This window comes from Podarcis liolepis, assembly GCF_965112155.1.
Source record: "Podarcis liolepis genome assembly, chromosome: 1".
Classification (NCBI taxonomy): domain Eukaryota; kingdom Metazoa; phylum Chordata; class Lepidosauria; order Squamata; family Lacertidae; genus Podarcis; species Podarcis liolepis.
The window spans coordinates 23605194-23629895 of record NC_139554.1 but is presented as its reverse complement, the minus strand read 5'-3'; the positions used below and the strand labels follow the sequence as shown (position 1 = coordinate 23629895).

Genomic DNA, 24702 nt, shown 5'->3' with positions numbered 1-24702 from the left:
CAGACTATGCATGGAATGCCTTTCTCAAGCACCGGGTTCGCTTCCCTGCTCCTCCACATGCAGCTGCTGGGCGACCTTGGGCTAGTCACACTTCTCTGAAGTCTCTCAGCCTCACTCACCTCACAGAGTGTTTGTTGTGGGGGAGGAAGGGAAAGGAGATTGTTAGCCGCTTTGAGACTCCTTCGGGTAGTGATAAAATGGGATATCAAATCCAAACTCTTCTTCTTCTTCTTAATTGGACTACCCACATTACTGGCTTTTAGATGTCTAGTTTAAAACTTTATGTATTTTTCTCAACATTTTGAATTTGTGTTAGCAGCACTTATAACTTTTGATTGCTTTTACTCACTTCTCTTTTATCGAGTATTGTGGTTTGATTTGATCTTGACATACCCTTTTACAGACCTCTGATTGTAATCAGCCTTGGGAGCCAGGAATGGCAGAATGGCAGGGTGTAATAACTTAATTCTGTAATAAATAAGAGGACAAAGTCAGGCCGGCAAACGAAGACTGGGAGAATTTGCTTTTTTAAAAAAAAAAAAGTATTTAAATCAAAGCACAAAAGTTGGCACATCCAGTATACTTCCTCCCAGTTCTTGTTTTTAAACAGAGATAGGCCTCCAGAAGTCAATTTGCGGTTCCTCTGATGTGCCACTCCTTTTTTGATGTTTGGTCCTGCCTCGTGATCACTGTGTCTGAAATGCAGCCTGCCAGCACGAATTCCTCATTAGCCAAGGGAAAGGAAATCTCACTTGCTGGGCTAAACAATACAGTTTGCGCAACATGCTGTTCAGAATCTACAGTCCTGGGATAGAACAGGCCTTCCCTCTTTACGCCAGAATCCACAGGCCCCTTGTCTCTGATCTGACACCTGGAAGCAAACAGCATGTTCCTCTGGAATAGACCGGCTGACTCATGGGAGCAATAGGTATTATATACCGTATTCCACAATATTGATGAAGTAATAAACCTTAATGGCAGACATTTCACGGGCTGGCTGGTCAGCCTTGAGTTTAACAATGCAGCTAACAAGTTCAAACTGTGTACTTACCAATCTCATTGAGTGATGCGAGATTCCTGGGTTGCAGGCGTGCCTTAAACCAGGGTCTGTGCTTCCTTTTGAACAAATGAGGCACAGTGGAGATACTGGTGTCTTTAGGATCTATGGTTTATTTACACATATATGCAACCTGACCTTAGAGGCTCATAGCTTTGGCATCTCAAAAGGTCCCTGCTTCTTTTTGTGATAAATATATTTTTATTGATTTTCCAATATTGTTCCCATAACAGCCTCACTGTAACAATGCCAATTTTATCCAGTTATTAAAACCAATTATTTATATACCGAATTATACAGTTTAAGTGACTTCCTCACATGCTAGTTTTGATGGGTTCCTCTTTGTTTTTTTTATATTTATTTCCTGCGTTACAAAATCTTAATAATTTCAATTACATTCCCTTCAAGATAGTAATCCCTTATATAACAGCTACAATCTTATGGTTTCAATTCGTGTTGATATATTAAGTAATTTATAACGTTTCAAATGAGCTAGTCTGTAATCATTGTTCTTTCCTGCGTGTGGCAATTCCTCCCCAAGATGTTGTCCCAACCATATATGGTGTTGTGTCCTTAATTCTTCCAACTGTTAATATTCCCCATCATGATTCGGAGGAAGTGGTTGTCTCATAGTTTTCCAAAAGCCTCTGCATCACTTTGTCCTGTGATTCAAGAGTTTGCTAGAGACCCCTCTGTTTCAACAAATAAACTGTCCTTGTCATTCCCCCCCCCCAACCTAGGAAGAGCAGTCTGATTCCAAACTGCCAATGATTAATAAGAAAACCTCTGACCTTGCAGTTGGCAGACTCCTTTCAGCTGAAAAAATTATAGTCAGTTATCTTTCCAGTTAGATTACATTCCAAATTGTTTCAGTCTCTTTCACATTCCTTTGAAAATAACGGAGAGTGGGGGTGTTTTCGTTCTATATTCTAACATAGTCCTTTCAAAGGGTGAAACTCTCCCTCCCATTCCATTCATCTCTCTCACACAGTTCCAGTTTGATGTTAAATTTCATGTTATTAATCCAGTTTCTTCCACCTTCACTTTTTATATTATGTTTTAACCTTGCATTCCGAGGAGGGTTGCCAAATCAGAAATGTAAAAGAAAAACTTTGAAAAACAACCGCAGGCTCCCCCCCACCTCCACCGTCTCTGGCACCAAATGAAACTTTATCTCAATTCCAACCTTTAAATCCTTGTAGCTGAGATGTTCCGCAATTTGTTGTCTCATTGCCTCCAGGGAATTGAGTGCCAGACCTCAGGGCAATCTGCAGGTGAGAGCCCGTTCCTCTCCCACCCAGAGAGGGATTCAAAGAACCCCACCCCCCCATCATTCTTTGTTTATCTTCATCTGTTTCTCTCCCTGTCTCGAGGGCGCAGGCAGAAACAGGAAGCCAAAAGGTCCCTGTTTCTTCCATAGCTATAGCCTTGCACTCAAACGGACAGCAAGCATCATGCCCTGCCCCATCTCCAGCTTATTCCAACCCACTGCTCTAAACCTTAACCCTTTTAATCCTCTGAAGAAGGAAGCCTATTCAATTTGCGCTTTTCACGCTAACCCCTTGAATGCTCTGAAATTCATAATTTTTTATCTCCCCGACCTGCCCCCAACTATCATCTCAAGGAAGGTTGCCTGACTTAACCTAAAATAGGGTTACCATATTCCCAAAAGTGAAAATCTGGACATGGTTGCTGACCTTTTGGGGGGAACATCTCCCCCCCCCTCAAAAAAGTTTGGGGACTTTTGGATTTTGAATGCATTTATTTTTTAAAAAATTGCTCTACTTGTCGTACATCTGGGTTTCCCTGGGTATTTTGCCAATGCAGGAAAAATCCGCCCTGACGCCATTTTCTAAGCTCAATTCCTGGACGCATTGTAGCCCTAACCTAACTCTTGTTAATTTCCTAAGATGAATTGTAGTGTTGGTGATTTATTTAATTTATGAATTGCTTCACTTGAGGTATCTTGAAGTAATTTACAATATAACAAAAACATGCACTAAAAAGTTTATTTTTTATACACACACACGCAGGAGCGGGGGCGGAGACGAAGAGTTTAAAACAACAACAGCACAAAGCTGTTGCACCCAGTGGTGTTTAGCCTCTGTACTGTTTTGAAATTGTATTTATGTATGCAATTGGTTTTTTTTTATAAATGGAATTGTTTTTATTGTTGATGTTTTTACCGCAAAAGCACTTTGAAACATTTTACATGAAGCGATTCATTAGTGGAATAATTCAATGTGCTTCTCGCAAAACTCTTAAAAGTACAGACAACTCGCTGCTCCTCTATCTTCAGTCACCCTAACACTGTGGCATAGCCAGTATCAGCCTAGTCAACTTTCTGGGAAGTACATAGATTACAATTTCCTGTCAGCTTGTTTTTGTTGGATAATTTTAAATATATTTTAAATAGGTTTCAGCTGCCCTAAGTATTGCCACGGTAACGAAAAGGGAAGATACAAATTTTTCAAATAAAACCCCAGCAATAACTACATTTGGGAAATGAGGGTTGCTGTTTTTTTAAATGTACAACAGTTCTGCTCTCCCCTTTTGCACCAGGTTGCCCTTAGCAACAATGAGTTCCAGAATACAACACAGCTATCCAAGGGCTGTGATCTCCTTTCCCCATCAAGTACAGGAGCTTCTTGAGAGCCTGGATTCCAGTGTTCAGTTTTGAGTGAGTTGTCTGCCTCTTGTAAAGACTTAGAATATTCCACTCCTGGGAACTCCATTTGATTAGGTAGTGAAAACAGTGTAATTAGACAGATCTCTGTGCCAGGAGGGTATAGATAATTCTGCATGCTCTGCGCAGTCTTGCAGAGCGAACATCTACATCCACTGGGAAGCCAGTTATTCATTTTTTTAAAAAAAGACTTGCGTAAAGAACTCGTAAAATATTTGCAGAACAAAATAGCATCCGTTTGAGTCATTAGCATAGCTCTACGCAGTTCTGTTAGCAGTTAGCAAAGCAAACATTTGTGTATTAAAGAGAAATACTTTTTTTAAAAGTAAAAAAATTAAAATAATGCATCTTAAATATTGCATGTTTGAGCACAGAATACAGGCCTGCTTTCAAAATTGGCCTTTCAATATTTCATTCCTTCCCTTTCCTCCCTCATTTTACTTCTTCCATGCTAGAATGACCTGTCTCATTGACTGAATGGAAATTTACAGAAGCATTTACAGCAGTGGCCTCAATTAAATAGGCACTTAGTCTTTCTTTAAAACTGAACTTTAACAGAAATCTAATTTACATAACAAGCACTCAGATCCTATTATGAGGCAAATGGAAACACAGTGTTGTATTTTATCCTTTCCAGCTGACAAACGGAAACAGAGCTCTGTTGAAAAGCACCTACCCCACCTACTCATTAGGACAGAATTTATTTGGGGGGAGGGGGACAGCAATTTGTACATATTTTTGCAGTGTGTCACAAATGCACACATTTGCCTTGATCTTGGGAAACGCAGGAAGAGCAGAAAAGGGTGAAAGCCAAAGGCTGTGCCTGGTGCAGAGGGGTTATCTTCACTCAAGACCTGAAAACCTCGTCATCAGAGGAAATATTCTGGCTGGAACACAGTCTTGAGACAGATGAATTCTGTCTGGAACATCTCAGGAAGCACGGCCAGCCCAACTGTTAGGCAGAGTGAAGCAGCTGCCTCAGAGCAGCAGGTGAGGAGCCATGGTGAGGTGTTGGGGGAACAGCACTGTGTGTGCTAGATAGGCCTACCTTTTGACCCTTAAACTGGCCTGATGCTACCTGTTGCAATGGAGGATACCTCCAACATCCAGGTGCTAGTCCAATCAACTTCTGGATGCAGAATTCTGGGGGCGCATTTTGTCGTCCATCCCAGGCAGAGAAATGTATTGCTGTCCTATCAAAAAGCAGCCTCTGAGGCAGCAGTGGGGCACTGCCACTCACCTGACCTATAGCTGTGTGCCTTGCTGCTGCTCTCTAGGTAGTAGATAGGATGGGGCAAAGCGGCAGTAAGATTGGCGTGGTGCAAACACAACAATGGAGGCAATCAGGTGCTCCTGCCGGGACATTTGCACCGCATCAGCCTCCCTGCTGCCTTACTGCTCTATTTCCCGGTAAGCAGCAGTGGTTTGACTGGCGAGAGATCACGTGAGTGAGACAGCACCCCTCCTCACCATCCATTACTGCTTTGAGGAACCATCTTGTGTAGACATCTGCAGATGATGATGGAAGGGAAGTACCAAAAAACTTCACCAGTCCCCAGGAAAGTTTTCTGCATCACTAGCACCCAGGAATGCCACTCTGATGACATTATTGGGAGCATGTGAGAACTTTCTTAGCTCATAGAATCCAACCATCAGCACACAGTTCCCAGATACATCCAAGGAGACATGAGGAGACTTAGCAATGTTCCTGGAACTCATACCTTACAACTGCTACTTGAACCAACAGCCCACCTGGGAAGCAGGGCCATGGCTGTCCACACATCCCTGCGACAGCATTTTCAGGCATAATAGGCTCTTGACAAATGTTGGAGGGAAGGATGTGGAGGGACATCATTCCTCCTGCATTTATTGCCCCACTCATTTTAGTGCACTTCAACTTGAGATCTTGTGATGAAGGGCAGTATATAAATCTTAACAACAACAACAACAACAACAACAACAACAACAACAACTTCCAAGTACTTCACAAATACCTTTACAATAACCCTTTAAGATGGGCCAGTCATCTCCTCATATAACAGATACCAGGGCCTGAGAACATAATTGTCTAAGGTAGGGATGGGGAACTTTTATCAATGTTTGTCAGCCTGAGGGCCGTATTCTCTCATGGAGAACCTTCTGAGGGCCACACGCCATTGGTGGACGGGGCTTGGGGCAAAAATGGGTAGGGCATTGGATGTGACTCTTAGCTTTGTACAGTGGGCTATATTCTAGCTCAGAGCTTTCCAAACTGTGTGTCGTGTTGGCTGCAGTGTGTAGGTGCGTCACACGAACGCTCTTCCTGGGGCTGGAAAGGGTTAGTTTAACCTTGAAAAGTTTGGAAAGCTCTGCCTAGCCACACAAAAGTCAGAGGTTTTTATAGCCACACTCCTGCCATGTGTACATTTCTCTCCATCAATGCAAGCAAGAGGCTTTATCACAGTTCAAGGACACGTTCCAGCTGGGCAAAAACAACTGAGGGAAATGTGGAGCAGCAGGACCAATAATGGATGCAGCCTGGGGGGGGGGGGGATGTGACTTTAAACAGCCATGCTTCCCCACAAAGAATCCTGGAAAGTGTAGTTTGTTAAGGATGCTGAGGGTTGTTAAGAGACCCCGATTCCCGTCTCAGAGCTACAATTCCCAATGTGGTTTAACAGTCAATGCCATTTCTCAGGGAACTTTAGAAGCTGTAGCTCTGTGAGGGGAATAGGGGTCTCCTAACAACTCTCAGCACTATTAACAATCTACAGTCCCCAGGATTGCATGACTTTTTAAAGTGATATGATCTTGCTTTAAATTTATGGTGTAGATGGGCCCAAGTGAGAGACCATACAGAGACTAGAAACCTGCTCCTGGGCTTGCATATTTTTTGTTGATTTTTTCTTCGTCTTCACACAATATGGTTTCCGTTCCTAAGATTTCAGGTAACTTCTCTTGAGAGTTAGCAACCTCCTGCTATCCATGCTGGGTTATGCAGGGATTATATCTGATAGTTGCTGTAGTTATTGCTTATCTGATTTCAATGCTCATCACTTCTTCCCAATCCTATGATGTACCAATGACACACGAGAGCTTTGTGGCTGATTTGTTATTGTTCTTTACGATACAGCAACTTGCAAAGTAAAATTCTTAACATAATAGTAACTCCTTCCCTTTTTTAAATGATGCTTATAGGTGTAATGGGGACAAGGGTGGCGCTGTGGGTTAAACCATAGAGCCTAGGACTTGCCGATCAGAAGGTCGGTGGTTCGAATCCCCATGATGGGGTGAGCTCCTGTTGTTCGGTCCCTGCTCCTGCTAACCTAGCAGTTTGAAAGCTCGTCAAAGTGCAAGTAGATAAATAGGTACCACTCCAGCGGGAAGGTAAACGGTTTCCGTGCGCTGCTCTGGTTTGCCAGAAGCGGCTTAGTCATGCTGGCCCCATGACCTGGAAGCTGTACACTGGCTCCCTCAGCCAATAAAGTGAGATGACGGCCAAAACCCCAGACGAGCCATGACGAGACCTAATGGTCAGGGGTCCCTTTACCTTTACCTTATAGGTGTAATAAGTGTTTGTGGGGTGCACTTGAAGAGAGGCTTATGATTACCTTAAAAAAAAAGATATATTCCTTAAATTGCTGATTTTAGATTAGAAGTTTCCCCCACACCTAAGTTGCCTCGAGCCTGACAGTAAATAGCTTTCAGTGACTAAAATAAGAGAAGAGGTTGGTTGAGGACACAATCTTCAAAGTGGAACTGAGTTCAGATCTTGAAAAGGGTTTTGATTCCGCTACTCCTACCCAGCTCCTCCTTGCCACGACATGCAGCTTTCTGAACTCATTTAAAGTTAATAAATTTAGTTTAGTCCTCTGTTTCTCTTTATGTAAATTAATTTGTTGATGCTGCAGGGGAGGTTTGGGGGTCATTTTTTTTTTTGTACCCTTAGGTTTGTATACATGGAAATTAGCATCCCAGGGTTTATTTACAATCCTGTAACACGTTAGATAAAGATAAAATGATTACACTCAGACTTCTTTAATCCATGCTTGGTAAATATGTTTAGCTGATCCCTTAAATCCGGGTATTGAAAGACTATGAGCAGTGAAGTATTTCGGTGTGAAAACAGGACTCGCAGACCAAGGCTGGCTATGACTTTTTGCTGGTAGAGGTGATGGCGAAGATGGGTTTGTTCCACTCCTTATTCCATGCACAGGTCAACTGGACTGGCAACTGAATCCTACTCTAACACAGCAATTGGGATAGTGTCCTTCATGGTGCCTGAGGCAGCACCTGAGGCTGTGCGCAATCCCCACCCACCTGATTCAGGGCCTAATCTGGTGTTTTGGAGTGGCCCCAATGCCACTGGGGTGGGAAGAAGGAGACACACACATAGGGTGTCTGTGCATCTCCTCCCCCCTCTCCTCACAGTGAATATACCTCCCCGCTTTAGACAGCCTTAGATCAGTCTGGGTGGACCATATATGACCATATTTTATCCAGAGCAATCCAGGGCCAAATTTTGTGCACAGTGCTTCTGTTTAAGGGGCACAGGGCAGGGTGCATGGCCTACACAGGGGAAACAGCCAGGGCTTCTGCCACTGCCCGCTAGCATTTTCCACCTGAGGTGGCCATAGCACTCTGTCTAATGACAGAGCTGGCCCCTTTGCCACCCACAGGGGCAAGAGATGCCTGGTCTCTGCATGGAAAATGGAGAAATCATGTTTTTCTGTGGGGCTTTTTAAAGAAACCGTTGTGGTATCTGTCAGTACTGTTGCGACACTTGTTGGAGCCCAGTAACTTTTGGATGGCAACAGGGTCTCCGCCCCTGATGCAGACACCCCTGTGATAGGTTGAGAAGATGGCTAGGGGTACAGAAGACTAGTCCTATGGGGAGATCACCCTTTGCAAATATATGGCAGAGGGCAGGGCTAGACTGAACAAGCTCAAGTTATAGGAGGTAGATTTCACCAGAACGTTAAGATAAACATTTGAGCAGTTCAGCAATGCAACCAGTTTCGTAGGGTTGGTGAACTGCAAGCAGAGATGCTTGGCAGCCATACATGGGAATGCTCTGACTCTGGGTTTCCTGCAGTAGATAGTTGCATTAGATGACCTAGAAGATCCATCTTCAACTCCATGGTTCTATGAAGCTGGCTTTTTAAAAATGTGCCTAGGTTGTGTATGCACCATACATTCAGAGCACCTGAATTCCTCCAAAGGCGGAAGAAAATTATGGGACAAAGAATCCTCAGAACAGACATTAACCAAAGACAGCCTCTTTCCTTAGCTGCTGTAGTAGCCCGAGACTCTGCCTCTCCTTAGTTCTGCTGTGTAGAATCCAGGATTAAATCTAATTAAACACCAGAGACAACATAAGAACCAGTGATCAGCAGCAAGAGCCTTTTTGTAGATGACATCCAAGATGAAAAGTAACAAACTTGGGCATAAGGGAAATACCATTAAAGGAGAAATTAGGTGCTTACAAATTACCGTAGCTAGAAGGTATCCTGGGCCTTTGCCTGGGGGCATCCAAGATACAGAACTCTGTGGGTATATTATAACATCATCATATTTGTCTTCTCCTTTCGGTAAAGAACACAAAGGGGTAGGCTGCCATTGGGAACTCAGTGAATTGTCTCAACATCTTAGCTCTCGATGTGTGAGGTGAGTTTCAGCAAACCATTGCTGCGGGTAGGATAACAATTTGCTATTCCAGTTTGCAGTAGGCCATTTGGAAGATGGAAGAGTCTTGAGGTCTTGCAAAAGTAGATTTTCCTCACAATTTTATTTTCAGTTATGCTCTTTGTGGCAACAGCCTCTCTGCTAACAATTCTAGTTTTCATGGAAATGCATACATTTAAAGCACTTGACTTCCCCCAAAGAATCCTGGGAATGGTAGTTTATCCCTCACACAGCTATAGTTCCTAGCACCCTTATAACAAGCTACGTTTCCCCCTCCCCCCAACCATAGGATTGCTCTGCAAAGCTTCAGCGAAATAAAAACTGGCAAATAAGGTCGGAAGAAGAGCAGCAGCAAAAAATGTTTTGATAAGGTCCATTACTTAAGTACCCTAAAGTGCCTTATTATGGAATACAGAAAGAGAGAAGCTCTTTATTGCTTCTCTAGCCTGATGAATCTCCTTAGAGATGGAGTTCCACAGAGTTGCTCCCACCCTGTACAGAGGCCCTCCAGGTTTTCAGTGGAACACATTGCAGATATTTAAGCAGAGGCTGGAAGTCCATCCATCAGGGATGCAGTAGCTACATCCTGCATTGCTCATCCTGCACTGAGCACGGGGCTTGGACTGGATGATCTCCGAGATCTATTCCAACTCTATGATCCCATGATTCTAGATAGTCCCCCTCCAGCTCTATGATTCAATGTGTCTGCCATGGTAACATAATCGAGCGACTGTTTCTGTAACAGTGGCTTAGCGTGGGTTGTCAGCACCCGGGGCAAGGCAAGTAATTTGCGCCCCCTAACCCGTGGATTTGCGCCCCCTAACCCTAACCCTCAGATGTTGCGCCCGGTGCAGCCGGCCCCCCCTGCACCCCCCACGCTACGCCACTGTTCTGTAACAATATTTAATCACCACGTTCCAGGACATTAAGCTTTTTCACCCTCTGTTGCTGTGGTAACTATGTATATATGGCTAAGAAGCAGTGCCCAAGGGGTGGGGGCTCACATAGGGGGTTTCCAGCACACTCTATCAAGACATATATATATCTTCTTCGGGAAGCCATTTATAGACATTGTTAAGCAGTGCTATTTTTCTAGAAAAGAGGTGCCGGAACTCACCATGATGCCCGTGGGGTGCTGTACCTTGAAAACTAGAATACGTTGGTGGCCCTTTGTGTTGGCATCCTACTCTTGCTGTTAAGCCACTGTGGGGCTCATGGAAGATAGGGAGCTGCCTTAGGTCACAACCACTTCATACATTTAAAGCACTCATGGCTTCCCCCAAAGAACCCTGGGAAATGCAGTTTCTTAAAGGCACTGAACTCACAGACGTACAATTCCCAGTACTCTTAACAAACTACAGTTCCCAGGATTCCCCAGGTGTTATAAGAGTGCTTTCATTTTTATATATATATACGTTTTTATTAGTTTTTAACATATTATCACTCATACAACAAAACTTCTCATCTTATACAATAAATTTTGGACTTCCGTCAACACCTCTGATGATTTTCGGTTCTTATCACTTACTATGCATTTCTTAATTTCATATTACCTTTAATTGTCTTTAACTAAAAATTCTCCTCATTGTCTTTTTTGCAGTATTTCAAATAATTCATCTTACAAAACTTCTTGCAAACCTACTAGCGTAATCTGTTCATCACAATTACTTTTCAAATAGTCCCTAAATTTACTCCAGTCTTCTGAGAATCTCTGGTCCCACAGGTTTCGAATTCTTCCTGTTAGTTTATCTAATTCTGCATAGCCCATCATTTTCATCCTCCATTCTTCTTTCGGTTATAAGAGTGCTTTCAAGGTATGGTGTGTTTGTACTGAGGCAGACCATTGGTCCATTTAGCGTAGTATTGTCTAGAGTAGACTGAGTTTCAGGCAGGGGGTCTCCTCTTGCTCTTTGTGGAACATGGGACTTTCTACATGCAAAGCAAATGTTCTACCACTGAACTGCAGCTTGAAAAGGCAATCCTGTACACACTCACTGAATAAATATGCCCAGGACTGCAATGCAAGCACCATAAACACGAGTTTCCCATAGCAATATACTACCAAGGCAGCTATCTATTTGCCAGCTTAACAAAATAAAGGTGGCATGAGTCATATGAGAAAAAATGTTTTTTACAACCCATTGGGTGCTTGGCATTAAGAGAATTACTACACAACATATTGAGTGACAGCTCTCTTAATTGTAGGTGCGCTTATCTGAGTTGTGTCGTTGATAGTAAAGTTTATTATCTCCCCCCAGGATTGTTGGAATGCCCCACCTTGACGGGGACCTGTGTCTGAGAGACTTTCCTCTCAGATCAAGCAGGAGAAGAAGAAGGCTGATTTGAACTTTACTCCTTCAAACTGAAATGAATCAAATAACCCTAGCTGCATAATATGTACCTGTTGCTTTTGAGTCATGTTTTAAGGAACCCTGGCTGGAAGCACACCAAGGGTTGTTCAGTGAGGACAGTAATGGCTGACAAAAGACCATTTGCCCCTTAGTACTAGTTGTAGAATGGGACGCGGGTGGCGCTGTGGGTTAAACCACTGAGCCTAGGACTTGCCAATCAGAAGATCGGCGGTTCAAATCCCCGCGACGGGGTGAGCTCCCATTGCTCGGTCCCAGCTCCTGCCAACCTAGCAGTTCAAAAGCACGTCAAAGTGCAAGTAGATAAATAGGTACCGCTCTGGCGGGAAGGTAAACGGCGTTTCCGTGCGCTGCTCTGGTTCGCCAGAAGCCGCTTAGTCATGCTGGCCACATGACCCGGAAGCTATATGCCGGCTCCCTCGGCCAGTAAAGTGAGATGAGCACCGCAACCCCAGAGTCAGTCACGACTGGACCTAATGGTCAGGGGTCCCTTTATTTTACCTTACTAGTTGTAGAGCAGAATTATAGAGTTTGAAGGGATCTCAAAATCCATCTAGTTCAATTATTTGCCAACAGTTCCAGCCTGCGACCCAGGAGGGGTGACGTATAAGTCTGTTGCAGCAGAGTCCTGGGCTACATTGAAGACACTCTTTTGTGGGCCACAGCAGATTGTCAGATCAGATACACAAAGTTGTCACCTAAATGGGAATGTACATGTGCCTGAGTAGGGGTGGGGTCAGAGCTATTTTTAAAAAAACCAAGATGAGGCTAAAAGCATACTATCTAACAATTCTCTGATGAAAATAGGGACAGCCCATTCCATAATGATAATTTTACTATTTATACCTCACACATCTCACTGGGTTGCCCCAGCCACTCTGGGCAGCTTCTAACACAGGCATAGGCAAATTCGGCCCTCCAGATGTTTGGGAACTACAACTCCCATGATCCCTAGCTAACAGGACAAGATGGGAATTGTAGTCCCAAAACCTATATAAAAACATAATAAAATATTAAACAAAACTTCCCTATACGGGATTGCCTTCAGACGACTCGGAGGTCAGATAACTCCGTATCCTCCAACATTTCCCCAATGAAAACAGGGACATCCTAAGGAAAAGCGGGACATTCCGGGATCAAATCAGAAGCTGGGATGGCTTTTGTAATTCTGGGACTGTCCCTGGAAAATAGGGGCACCTGGAAGGTATGATATTCTTCCTCTCACACACCCTGCTGCACCTATAGCATCCTATCGGATTTTATTTTTTTGAAGGTTATAAGCCCTGCCTCCACTGTAAACAAAATTGCAGTTGCGATCATGGCATCTCCCCTGCCAGATAAATTAGCAGGAAGGATTTGAAACCTGCGGGACCAGAGATTCTTAGAAGACTGGAGTAAATATATGAATTATTTGAAAAGTAATAGTAATGAACAGATTACGCTAGTAGGATTGCAAGAGGTTTTGTAAGGAGGACTATTTGAAATATTACAAGTAAGACTATGAGGAGAATTATTAGTTAATGATAATTAAGATTAATAGAGAAATTAAGAAAAGCAGAATAAGTGATAAAGAACGGAAAATCATCAGAGGTGTTGACGGAAGTCAAAAATATTGTATAAGATAAGAAGTTATGATATATGAATGTTGGAAATGATATGTTAAAAAACTAGTATTTTTTTATTTTTTTTAAATTGCAGTTGCTGTAAATAATGTTTTCCTATTGGAACCAACATCCCGGTGCAACAGTCAAGAACTGTCCTTCACTCTCCTGGTCAATTCTTGCTGCCCCCACTACTACTTCTTCTTCTTCTTCTTCTTCTTCTTCTTCTTCTTCTTCTCCTCCTCCTCCTCCTCCTCCTCCTCCTCCTCCTTTGCAGAGTCATTTCATTTGGCGTTCCTGGCTACGCCCACCTCCTGCCCTCCAGTTTCTGCTTGAGCAAGGCTGCCTTTTTCATTTCCTGCCTTCTATGGTTGTCTTTTTCTTTTCTTTTTTATTGCTGCCCTTTGTTATGCAGCTGCTGTCACCTCCAGTGATGTGGCTACGTATTAGTGCTGGCTGAGGGGAGATTTGCGTTTGGTGTATGATCCCTTGCTAATATTATAACGCGTTAGAACAAAACACCCAATTAAATGGTGAACTTCTTCTAATTCGTGGCTATTTATTTAACCATCATGAGCGGGGCGGACTGCGGAAACAATGCAGTGGGCCAGAATAAACACACCGTGGAGGGTTTATTGAAATTAATTCACACACACCCCATGTCCTGGGCAAGGAACGCCCTCTTCAGCTACCATCAAGCACCAGCTAGGGAGCAGAAAAATGGAATATTCATGACCTCCCAGCACGCCAGATTGCTATTTTTGTAATAATTCCCTCAGCTCAATTCAGGGAATGCCATATGAATTCACTTTGGACCTGTTAGCCATCCTCAATACAATCAGCACAACGCCTTTACAGGGCTATGGTGCACCCACACTATAGATTAATGTAATTTTATTGCACTTCAACAGTCATGGTTTGTCCCTTGGTATTCTAAGAACTGTAGCTTTGTGGCTCAGTCATCTCCTTTTAGATTTTAAGTGTCTGTAATCTAATTTATTCTGGAATAATTCAAACATGGCAGTGCACCTTCTTAGCTTTTTTTCACAACTTGTTTACTCGTCACCTGACGACCTACAGTGAAACTGACCATTCATAAGCATTGCATTCCCCCTCTCTTTTAATCTAGTTCATTTGGGAAAAAACCAAACAGTTTAACGAAAACGAGAAAGGAATTGTCCAGATAAGGAAGGGTGTCAGGGGTTCAGGAGCAGAGGCGAGGGCTAGGGAGGAAACAGAGAGCGAGGGGGAGGAGGCAGAAGAAAAGATGAGTGATGACGATGACCCGAGATCTCCGAGTCTTTCCAGTGAATCAGAAGATTCACAGAAAGGAGCACCAGTAGCCAGGGCAAGGGGGGAGACTAGGGGGACACCCCAGGAAGATAGAGCCAGAGGGGACTCAGAGGGGAGCAGTTGGAAATCGGGACCAGCGTCACCGCCAGAGAGCAGGGAAGAGGAAGGGCGCCAGGGATCAAGCGCTGGCAGCTCACAACAGGAGGGAGGGCACGAGTCAGGAGTGGCCACACCTCCATCGGGGAGCGAAGAGACGGTTAGACGGAAGGTGGAAGGTTGGGCGCGCGCGCCAAGTTCAAATACACAGGAAGGTGGCGCAGTAGGCAGCCCGGAAAGGGAGCCAGGTCCTAAAGCCCGGCGCAAGGAGACAGGAGGGTCCGGGGGGTCAACGTCAGAAGAATCCCGGAAGGAAGAGACCCCGGGGGGCAGAGGGACCCAGAGAAGAACAGTCAGGCGGAAAAGGTGGAGCAGGGCTAGGATATTAAGTTGGTGCACAAGGGGCGGAGACTCAGACGGAGCTTCGCCGATCTAAGCATAAGACGTAGAGTTGCACGCAGCAGCTTGAGAATGGAAACTGTAACTCAATAAAGACTTTTATTTAATGATCGCTGGCTAGCGTGATCCTCTGTGAGCTAGGATCTAGAAGCGACTCTGACAAAGGGTGTCAAAGGTTGTTGGGTTTTTTACCATAACAGCTGGAAAGAAAGCAGGCCAACTATGTTGCCTAAGTCTCAAGAAAATCTATCCAAATGCTTCCATACTTGTCTCCTCTCCTCTGTGCTCATGTCAACACTTTTAATATTATAGGAAATTCGTTTTGCGAAGCACCTCCAAAACGGAAAACTCTTTCATCTAGCGAGTTTTCCGTCTTGCGAGGCATTCGTCTTGCGGGGCACCACTGTATTATTATTACACACCACCAGTTAAAAAAAGGAGAGAGACTTGCAAATATTTAATCAATTGTTGTATGGCAGGTGATGGCTTCTCCTCCTGGTGTCAAAGCCCCATGCATTGGGCTAACATTAGTGCAAAGACAATCCATTTGATGGTCTGGTAGTAGATTGTAGATGTGTATCTTAAGAATATAGGGAGGTTTCCAGGCCTAAAGTTTACTGCAAAAGGGCTAGCAGCTAGGCATCATCTTGTGAATAAAGGATCCTGTTTCTGCCCTACGTCAGCAGCACCCAGTTGCCCATTGGGGCTAGTAGGGCAGAAGGCAAGTTGGCCAGCAGTGGGTGGAGCCAGAAATAATTGCAGGCAGAGCCACTTCCTGACTGGTTGTAAAGAAGATGGCAGGCAGATGGCTTCTGGCAGAGGGGAGGCTGAGGCTAGTGGGGCAGTGCCCCATTTGCCTCTGTGGCCAAGTCCTCAAAGAGGAGGAGGACCTTCCATGGCTTTCTAATGTCCTGTTCATTCAGCTGTTCAGCTCATCTCCCACCATGTTTTGTGTCCCTTAGTAATTTTTAGGGAGAGTCGTCATTCATTCAGCTCATCCATTCAAGTAATTCATTCACAGGATAACAATACAAAATTGAGAAATGGAAGATGTTGGGGCTAGTAGGGTATAACAGAGAATATAAAATTATACAACTAGAGAAACATGGAATATTATAAACTACTTAGCTCTGATTGTCGCTCAATACATTCTTGCTTGACTTATAACGTAAGTCCAGAATGTTTAATTTTGATAGATGAGACACATCGAAAGCAGAGCATCTGAAAGGATGCAGTTTGCATGCAAAGTGAGATTTGAAAAGAAGGAAATGGGGTGGTTTTGTTTCAGATTTGGCCGCAGTTCAATTAAGTCCACTGAAAAGAATAGTTTTCATTTCAGGGAGTGGCAGATTATTATAATTGCTCTCTTATAAGAGTGCTCCATTCGGAGCCTGACTTTAAAACTTTTACCCATGGGTTTTGTTTAGTTTTAAAGGGTGAACAGCCTTGCAAAATTTGCTCTGCAGGTATGTGACAGCACTAGTCCAGAAGAATAACCTCTTGGGAACCAGCGATATTCACCTTGCTGCTTTCCTCCCTCTGGGTGGTGCGACTGGCTAGATGCCTCTAGCACTGGCCAGCCCAGATCTAAGCCTCTCACCTATGAATTTTTCACAGCCCACTGAGCCATCATAATGGTGAAATGGCCGTAGGGTATGACTCCATGCTGCTGGCTTAGATTCTCACACTTGTGAGTCAGGGACAAAATAAAAAAAAGAATGGTAATTGAAAGTCTTCTTCTAAATTAAGCCCTCCTCTTCTCTCTACAGACCTTTCCGTGAATGGCACAGAGCTTCATCTGTCCCCAGGTTGGGATCTCAGGCACCCACACAGGGCCTGTGTCTCTTTGAAGAATAGAAGACATTCTGGAGACTGTCTTGCTTTGAGAAATAGGGTTTATTCTCCTATTTATGCCTTCCACCTGCATGGAGGGAGTCCAGATCTTACAGCATGGCCCAAAGCATTGCAGGCAGTCCCTCCTTCTCCCTTGCCAACGTGGGATCTCCCCCTTCTTCTTCCTCCTAGAAGCCCCTTCCCGCCCCCCAGCATTAACCCTGGCAACCTTCCAAATCTCCAGTCTCTAGTTACACCTGGGGCAAGGAGTTCCCTAGGACCCTCAGTGGCTCTCTATTGCAATGGTAACAGCTCTGCTCTTCCCCCAGCCAGCCAGACTGGTTTGCAATGGGCAGACCAGGAATTCCCTGTCTAGCACAGCCCCGCAGTTTATGTTTGTTTAATCCATAACCCAATCAAAATCAAAATCTATTTGTTCCTAGTGTTTAGGGGGATCCCCTCCTATTTCTATAACAATATTTATGGACATGCATAACTGGAAGTAAGCAGAACAGAAACTACAGAGATATTTCAGCCAATAAAAATGGAGAACAGTTCCATTAAAAAGCATTGCAGAAGGAAGAATAAGAGGACGGGAAGAGCTGTTCGACGGTGGAACGGACTCCCTTGGAAGGTGGCGGAGTCTCCTTCATCTGAGCAGAGGCTAGATGTCCATCTGGCAGGGGTGCTTCAGTTGAGATTCCCGCGTTGCAGGGGGTTGGACTAGATGACCGCCGGGAGCCCCTTCCAAACTCTACAATTCTATTATTCTATGAATATATAAAGACTGGCTACAGTAAAGAAAAGAATGTGATCTTTATGGGGTTGCTATATTCAGAGCCTGGTAGCTCCAGGCTATCAGGTTACTGACACTGAGCAAACACATTAATACATATAGCAACAAGGAGGACAAAGAAAGGGTTTGTTTGTGGACTCCCCCTCCCTGCCCCAGAATATTCCACCAAGTAAGAGTGAATTAGAAAAAGCTTGCTGCCGGGAGCTCTGCTTTCTTTTATCTACAGCTCTACCAGATTACCAGATAGAACAGTATACCTGGGACTCCACAATCTGGATTTTGTGCAGCAGCAAACACCGGCTTGCAAAATAAACAGATGGGCAGCTGGAGCCGTGATGGACAAAGTCCATTCATGTTCAGAAACGGGGTAATGTAGCAAGATGGTGTTGAGTGACATGGCAGCCTCGACCCTTGCTTGATATAAAGGGCAATGATAATAGAGACCCAGGTAGATGAAACCAATTAACAAAGTGATGAGCCCGCCGGAGATTAGCAGGGTTATGCTGGGGTCACCTCCTTTCGTTTATGGCGGCGAAACAGGAGGCTGGCTTGCAGTGAGGGCTTTTATGATAGCAATAAAGGAGCATGACACACTCTTTAGACGCATTATGTTTTCGGAAAGGGAAATGGTGCCATGGGGGAGGGGAACAGAATTTGTCGTGGCAGATTCAGGGCTGATATAAGATAACCTTTCAGGTCAAGCCAAACTGGAAGATGATGTGTTTGGCGTAATGTTGGCTCAAGTTGATTGATGGCTATGTCGTTCCCATTCTCCGTTGGGTATAAATGGACACTTCTTGGTTTCATGAGGTGTTGTAAAAAAAATCTTCCCTTATCCCCTTATGGGGGACACAAGAGCCCTTATAGAATCCTTTGTAGGTTCTCCATCAGTAGGAGAAAATAACAGGGGCCAACCAGAGAATATTGAGAAGCAAAGCAGCTAGTAAGCCTGATCTTTATTGCAACAGGGTGCTCCCCTCACATGCAGGAGATAGGAGGAGGACCCAGAACCAAGGTGTGCCTGCCCTTATATAGACATTTTAAATTCCCTGCCCTGGAGCTCAAGACCACCCCTCCATACATCATACATACATCACAGAAGGGGTGTAACCCAAGACCACCACCCCACAAACATCATACCTACATCACAGAAAAGGCGGTCTACAACAGAAATTTGAATGTTGTTGTTTTTCCTGTCTGCCAGGTTATCTGATAATGCCTTATCTGATTGCCTTTCCTGGTAGTCTGGGCATTCCTTTGAGATGGTGAATTCCCGAGACAATGGGAAGGTTCCCTCACACCCTCCCTCCTTGCAGAGAAAACATTTGGTCAGTTTGGGAGTCAAAATGGTTTCAGGACGGTCTTCCTGTGCTGCTCCGGACATGTGGTCCACTTATCTATTTACGTGCTTGGTTGGTACATTTATGAACATTTATTATATATATAAGACCTTGATATTTTTTTATTTCAGAGGATATCTTTTTTTTATATTGTCGTCTGCACATCTGAGTGATGAGATCTCCAGGGAATTATAGTCACTGGAGATAATGTTGGTGTTCTGGGATATAAGTTATATTTACATACATTTACAGGTTGAGCATAAGGAGGAGATTCACAGGTGCTCCAGTTTTTGCTGCTCTCCAGCTCCTCCAGATTTCCTCCAGAGAGCAACTCAGCCTTCTACGTCTCCTTTTCTCAGCCTGGCTCAGTCCGGACTTGCCACTTCTTCATCCCTTTGCAGGGATGTGGAAGTTAGAGGAAGACAGGCATGTCCTCTTCAAGAAGGAACCTGTGATGGCCATCTCCTCAGTTATGCAAAGGCCAGCTATCGGGTGGATCAGTGCTGATCCTCCCAAGAAAAGGGAACCTGCCAAGCCATACTGGTCCAGCCAGTTTGACCCACTGCCTGTTTTTGCAACCAAATGACAGGTTGTGGGAAATCTTTGAGGAATCATTCAGACCAGCTCCCCATCTCATTTCAAAACGTTTTGACCAGGTTTGCACACATTTCCAAGTGTGAAAGCTTGTTGTTAAGCAAACACTATGGGCACATCCGGTCTGTCACCATTTTGGGGGATTTTACACACCATAAAAACTGGTTTGGAGCTCTTGCACAACAAACCCATTTTGCAACAAGGAAGGTGATTGGGAAATGCCCTGAGGACAACACTTGCCTTGGCACAACATCATCTAGTCTCCCCACAAACAAATCAGGCTGAAAGTTCATTTAATTGCCAACATCATCTAATCTCCCTGCAGACACATCAGGATGAATGCTCAATAAACAAGTCACCTGGAAATTACCTCTGTATCAAAATGCAAATACAGTACGGTTTTTCTGACTACAGTTGTCATTTCCTAGGATCCTTTGAACCACTTTTAAAGGTTTTTTCCCTCATTTCTAACTGTACCTGGAGGAGGCAGCCATACTAAGCAGTGCGGATGCTTAGCAGCCTGTGAAGAAGGCAGCTGTGTTATATGCTCAGAGAATTTTTATGAATTTCCCAGCTCAATGACAGATCAAAAAAGGCTGCAGTCACAGCACCTGAAACTCGGCTTGCAAAACGTTTTCTAAGCATATTGATGAGCTTACCACAGACCCTTCTCCCTGCTGCATTCTCTGTGGGAAATGCTACTATAATGAAAGCTATTGAAGCTTTCTTCTGAAATAGTACTGAACAGATTTAGTTTCCACTTGCATACTAGGTCTGCCATTATTTCAACAAGGTGCAAAATGGAGACCTTGTAAGGGTACCTGGGCTGGAAAAGAGAAGGGGCAGGTAGAGAAACTCGGTTTGTTTTCCTTTACTGTTCTCTTTTATCGCAAAGAGCCATGGCTTCTCTTTAAGACATGCACTCTCTCTCCTCAGGCCACAAACCTCAATAGCCCTCAACTGCACCCTCCTCGTGTTTTGAATGGTCTCCAAAGGTATAGTGTGATTTTAGTATGGCTGGAATATACAAAGGTAAGGGTCGCGTCTTTCTGCCTTGGGCCTCCAACCCCCACTCTCATGTGGTCCCCGGAACATTCTCATCTAGGGAATGTGGCCTCCAAGGCTGAAAAAGGGGCCCCAGAGTGAGGCCCCTGGTTTTAGGTGTCATGACAAGGTGCAGTTGGCTAGTCATTTAGCTGATTCTTCACAAACGTTTACTCCCAGGGAGAGGCACTTGTGGGATTTTGTGCCTCCGGTGTCAAAATGTATTGGCCAGCCCTGGGTATTCTGCACATTGACTTTGGGTGGGAGCTCCATTTGCTGCACTGCCTCAGGCAGCAAAATGCCTTGGGCCAGCCCGGAGCTCACAGTGAGTAAGCGAGCAGAATTAAACCACACCTTTGCAGGGTCCACAAGGTACCGTACTTTTCCATGTATAATCTCCCCCCTGCTATTTTTGGGGACTCAAAATTAAGAAAGTGGGGGGGGAGATTCCCCCAAAGTTGTTGAGCTTTTCGGGGAGGGGAATTGCACAGGATAGTTGAGCTTTCTGGGGGGTTAAAAGCAGCAAATTGACCACCCCATTGCTGCAGCGACAGCCAATCAACAACAGCCCTTGCAGCAGCCACCAATAACAATCTCCAACTCAAACCTGCAACCCATACCACGGCCCCACAATGCACTACCCATGTATAAGTTGACCCCTAATTTTGAACATGATTTTGGAATAAAAAAACATAGTCTTATACACGGGAAAGTACGATATAAAATTTTCCAGACTTACAGCACAATCCTAACCATGTCTACTCAAAGGGGCTTAATACCAGGTGAGAAGGGGTAAGATTGCACTATGTGGGTTTGGCATTGCTGGTGCAGCAGCAGTTTCCTGAGGTTACAGGAGGTGGCACAGGAACAAAAACATGGGGTTACCCAATGGGTTAGGAAGCTGATTCTCCCCACTTAACGTACCAAATGTTTTCCTCTCCTGTGTTTTGTTTCACAGTATGTGAAACAAAACACACAGCCTTCCTTTGAAATCTGCACTGGTGTAAATTGTGCAAGGCAGTTAAAAAAATATATGTACAAAAATTAATGCATATACAGTACTAGGGGGAAGTGTGCATAAATGCACATACAGTGGTACCTCGAGTTACAGACGCTTCAGCTTACAGACTCCGCTAACCCAGAAATAGTACCTCAGGTTAAGAACTTTGCTTCAGGATGAGAACAAAAATTGTGTGGCGGCAGCAGGAGGCCCCATTAGCTAAAGTGGTGCTTCAGGTTAAGAACAGTTTCAGGTTAAGAACGGACCTCCAGAACGAATTAAGTTCTTAACCCGAGGTACCACTGTATTAATGAAGATAACATACAAAAAAATGAAATACGTTAACAGAAAACTGCTTTGCAACAATATGCATATCAAGCAAAAATTGATATAAAATGTGCATATTGGGAGAAATACACACTAAAATGCTGGTTTAAAACTTTTTTAAAAAATCCAAGTGATGCAGAAATGGGGCGAGCTAAACTTAAAAGCTAGAAGAATCAGACACCTAGAGAAACTGAAACTGGCAGATTTGCCTGTCCCTAGTCTAATTGCACCACAGGCAGATGCTTCTATCAAATCTTGGGCTGGAATATATGGTTAGGACAACCACTGATGAAGAGCATAGTCCGCCCTGCCTGACACTCTCCACTCCAAATAGAATTTTCTTCCATTAACCCAGATGTCCGGGTTTGTTCAAATAATATGATCAAAGGCTAACACGATAATGATTCTGTGGAAATATAAAATGATTGTCTGGTGAGTTGATAGCAGCTTCAGATCATCTTTGAGCAGCAGGGTGGGATATGGCAACAACCTTTTCCATAGAGTAGCTGAGGTTCCCTGCCTTGGTTCCTAGCATGTTGGCTGTTATATGCTGGTTTCATGACAAAGGGATCCCTAGATTCTTGTCCAAGGACCATTGTCCTTAGTATGCAACATATTACAAAATCCTGTCTGGACTCAGATGTGTAACAGAGTCAACTATTTGGACCTGGTAGGCTTTTTATTATTATTAGTGGGTAATTTTTAAAAATCAAATATTCAAAAATATAGGAATACAAAACAAATCAACAATAATGAGAAAGCAAAACCTGTTAAGTCGTGGGTTGACATAGCAGCCGGCACAGCGATTTCTTCAAGTAGCTCTTTATTCTGGTAAGCTGGAGTAGAACTGACAGCGAACAGCTCAGCCGGCCTCTATTTATAGGGAGCCGGCTGTCAACATTGTAACCACAACAGCCCAGAGTTCCCGCCTAAAATAACTGCCGCGGACCTGAGTGAAAACTATCTACAGACCTGAGTGAAAACTATATACAGTATCCCCCTGTTGGCCCAGGGTGAAACTACACTACATAACACCCCTCCCCACCGAGATAAGGCGTTAGTTACAATCGTAATGGTTTCCTTATATACAGCACTACGCGTAATGGTTCAATTAAGCACAAAAGCATATCGGTTACATTTCCCATACTTAGACCAACAGTGGTACCTGTCCAACAACATAGTCCTTTAAATAAGTTGGGCGCTTGGAAACTCTGCCAGACCGCCGGGGACTGGTAGCCAAGTCCGGAGAGCCACACAGTTCTCGCTGAGGCTGTGGTGCGACCCTAGGTGGCGTTGGAACCAACTCCCCTGGATCTGCTGCTGTGGGTGGAGCCTCCGCAAGTGGAGTGGTTTGAGTCTTTTCTGAAACGACTTGGTTCGGCTCCACGCTGGCAGCTTGCGAGGGAGGTGTAGGTGGGGCCTCGCCATCTGTACGTGTCTCTTCTGGAGCCGCAAGCGCAGTTGGGGGCACCTCGGTAGTGTCCAAGTCCCCAACCCTGCGCCTAAGCTGGTCTATGTGCCGTCGCCACAAGCGTCCGTCTTCGAGTGCCACCAGGTACGAGCGAGGTCCAGTGACTCCCACTACTGTGGCTGGCACCCAAGGGATGTCCCCCACATAGTTCCGGGCAAAGACCTGGTTTCCTGGGACAAATGACCGTGGTGCGTTGGCACAGCCTGGGGGTTCAGCCACGGCAAAGTCTGGGTGTAGCCGGTCGAGCGGTGACCTGAGGCGGCGGCCCATAAGCAGTTCAGCAGGACTCCTCCCTGTGGCCGCATGAGGGGTGATGTGTTGCACGAACAAGTATTCGGTGACCCGCTCATGCCAGTCTCCCCGGTCCAGGCGCGCCAGTGCCTCTTTTGTCGAGCGCACCATTCTTTCCGCTTGCCCGTTGCTGGATGGATGAAAGGGTGCCGTTAGGGCATGGCGGATGCCCAGTCCCAAAAAGATACCGCTCAAACGTGCCTGACGTGAACTGCGGTCCGTTGTCTGTCAGAGACAAGGACATCAGGACACCCATGTGTTGCAAACAGGCCTCGCAGCACCCGGATGACAGCTTCGGTAGTGGTGGAGGGCATCAGGGCGACCTCCAGCCATTTGGAATAGGCGTCCACCACTACCATAAAGGTCCGGCCGTGAAAGGGGCCAGCCAGATCGATGTGCACCCTCGACCAGGGTGTCTTTGGCGTCTCCCAGGTGTGTCCCTTAGCTGCCGGTGGTGCAGGCCTCGACTCCTGGCACGCTTGACAGGCGGACACCCAGGCAGTGATGGCATCGTCCATATTAGGCCACCAGACGTAACACCGAGCCAACGCCTTCATTTTGACAATTCCCGGGTGGCCAACGTGCAGAGCCTCCAGGACGCGCTGACGGAGTCCCTGGGGAATCACGACGCGGTCTCCCCACAGCAGGCAGCCACGATGAGCTGAGAGTTCATGTTGTCTGGTTGCGAAGGGCTGGAACTCCGATGCAAAAGGCCCTTGTGGCCACCCCCTCCACACCCAGTTGAGCACCCGGCTGATGGTGCGATCCTGGGCAGATGCGGAGGCCACAGTGGCAGCCGATACAGGCGCTGCCGGAAGATCCTCAATCAGAAGGAGCGATG

General features: G+C 45.1%; 1 long non-coding RNA gene across 1 annotated transcript; it reads right to left on the bottom strand.

Annotated features, from left to right (window-relative positions):
* Window positions 1-349: 349 nt before the first annotated feature.
* LOC310707309 lies at window positions 350-1943 on the bottom strand. The gene is made up of 3 exons (XR_014526423.1): window positions 1849-1943; window positions 1052-1116; window positions 350-468 (listed from the first exon to the last, which is right to left on the bottom strand). It is a non-coding gene; the product is annotated as an uncharacterized lncRNA (long non-coding RNA).
* Window positions 1944-24702: the final 22759 nt, after the last annotated feature.